Source organism: Theropithecus gelada, chromosome 8 (assembly GCF_003255815.1).
Source record: "Theropithecus gelada isolate Dixy chromosome 8, Tgel_1.0, whole genome shotgun sequence".
Classification (NCBI taxonomy): domain Eukaryota; kingdom Metazoa; phylum Chordata; class Mammalia; order Primates; family Cercopithecidae; genus Theropithecus; species Theropithecus gelada.
In genome coordinates this window covers 99974986-99977479 of record NC_037676.1, presented here as the reverse complement: position 1 = coordinate 99977479, position 2494 = coordinate 99974986, and the positions used below count along the sequence as shown (strand labels likewise).

The following is a 2494-nucleotide window of genomic DNA, read 5'->3' as shown; positions in this document are numbered from 1 at the left end:
ATAATCAATAAATGCAGAGAAAATGGACAAGGAGATTAAAATAAGTGGAAGGCAATCAATATGGAGGTCATAGACTGTAAAATAATAAGAAATATGTATATTATATAGAGTCTCATAAATATATATATTATATATAAAATACTCATATATTATGCATGTTAATACACTTATTCCTATAAGGAGGGAAAGTGGGCTGGGCTTGTAGTACAGAAGGGAATGGAGCAATATCCACTAACTTCTGAGGACAAGAAAGTGTAGCCCGCTTCTTCTCCGAGAAAACACCAAATGGTAGATGGCTCGGGGGCAGCGGAGAGAGAAAGGGGCCCTGGGATGGGGAACCGCGGCGTCTTCTGCGGAGGCTGCGGCAGTGGCATCCTCGGCCGGGGTTGCTGCCATGATTGGGGATGGACGTGGCCGAGGCCGCAGAGCTTACGGAGGCAAGGCCAAGGCCAAGGAGTGGATGCCCATCACCAAGCTGGGCCAGCCTGGTCAAGGGCATGAAGATCAAGTCCCTGGAGGAGATCTATTTCTTCTCCCTGCCCATCGAGGAGTCTGAGATCATTGACTTTTTCCTGGGGGCCTCTCTCAAGCATGAGGTTTTGAAGATTGTGCTGGTGCCAAAGCAGATCCATGCTGGCCAGCACACCAGGTTCAAGGCGCTGGTGGCCATAGGGGATTACAATGGCCACGTTGGTCTGGGTGTTAAGTGCTCCAAGGAGGTAGCCACTGCCACCTGAGGGGCCATCATCCTGGCCAACCTCTCCATTGTCCCCGTGCGCAGAGGCTACTGGGGACACAAGTTGGGCAAGCCCCACACCGTCCCTTGCAAGTTGACAGGCCGCTGCGGCTCTGTGCTGGTGCACCTCATCCCTGCGCCCGGGACACTGGCATCGTCTCGACCCTGGTAGCTAAGAAGCTGCTGATGATGGCCAGTATCCATGACTGCACGCCTCAGCTGAGGGCTGCACTGCCACCCTGGGCAACTTTGCCAAGGCCACCTTTGATGCCATCTCCAAGACCTACAGCTACTTGACCCCCGACCTCTGGAAGGGGACTGGATTCAACAAGTCTCCCTATCATGAATTCACTGACCACCTTGTCAAGACCCACCCCAGAGTCTACGTGCAGAGGACCCAGGCTCCAGCTGTGGCTACAACATAAGGTTTTTATACAAGTAAAATAAAGTGAATTAAGCCCGTTAAAAAAAAAAGTGTAGTCCAACAAAACTCTTCAGTTATAAAGTCAACAAGCAGGCTTTCTCAAATATGAAAAGACAGAGGGAAAGTAGTACTTAGAATCTAGTGTGTAAAAGATATAGAAGTAAGCCTCTAACGAACAAAACCACTGGACGTTGAAATCCAGCCAAAGAAATGAATCAAAATCAAGAATGTAGGAGTGGTAAAAGAACTGGAAATGAGCATTAGATCCTTTTAAAAATGGAACAAAAACTAAGTAACTAGGGGTATCATAATTACAGAACATGATGTGATGGTTTATAACCTGGCAAAGTAAAATATATTATAATTAATGAGAAGAGAAATGGAGAAAAATGTAGGTAGGAGAAATTGTTTTGAGTGTAATCACCTCATCTTTCACAGCAGGGAGTCAACCCGTGCTGTCTAAAATTAAACCACGTAGTTAAGAAAGAAACAAAAATGTTTCCAGATCTTTGATTATTTTAATAATCTCTTTGCTTAACCTGAGAGCCAGAGAGGAAAGCCGGCATCTGTGTGCCAGATTTGCATACAGCTATGTTTTGGTTTTGTATGACCAGATCAATGTTTTCAAATATCTTAAAATCTGAATGCCTTTAGGTGGGGGTGCACTCACCTGTTAACTTCTATTTTACACATTTGTATTTCACACATTTAAGGCCTGCCTGGCCTTATCTTCAGAGGACTCTTTGGCAACAAATATCTTCCATGATGAAGAATCATTTATCTGAAGTTCAGTAATTCCTGGAGTAAGATGAAATAACTGACCAATAGATCCATTCCTCTTATTTGTTGTGTGAAATATCTTTTTGTCTGGCGTAACAAATGAAATGTTTCCCATACATTATAACGACAGTAATCTGTCTCCCAGCAAAGCCAGACACTGCTGCCTCCACTGTTTGCCTAAACTGGCTGCGCCCTGGCCTTTGACTCCCGTGCACGCGTGAATGATGCACAGACAGTGACTTTCCTGAGATCCCTTTCATCGGGTAGGCGCCTCCAGGGAGGCTTCTCCTTACACGGCTCATTCTATTTAAAGCCGTGGGGACTTAGCTGTTGTCACCTTCTAGCTATTTCTTTGGCTCAAATTTAACTTTCAGTCCTTTAAACAGACTACAGATTGGGACTGAAAGGGAGCCAGAAGAAACAGCTGATTGGCTGTGAAGGTCTTGTTGGGGTGTTCTGACCCTGGCTGGAGAGGCTGAGCTGGTCATTCTGAGAGCAACTGTGAGGGCAGCCTGAGTCTTCTGCTCTGACGCTTTAGAAGGGACAGTGGATGG

The 2494-nt window shown here is 45.9% G+C and overlaps 1 pseudogene; it reads left to right on the top strand.

Moving 5' to 3' along the window:
* Positions 1–292: 292 nt before the first annotated feature.
* LOC112630183 lies at positions 293–1161 on the top strand (annotated as a pseudogene).
* The last annotated feature ends 1333 nt before the right edge of the window (positions 1162–2494 follow it).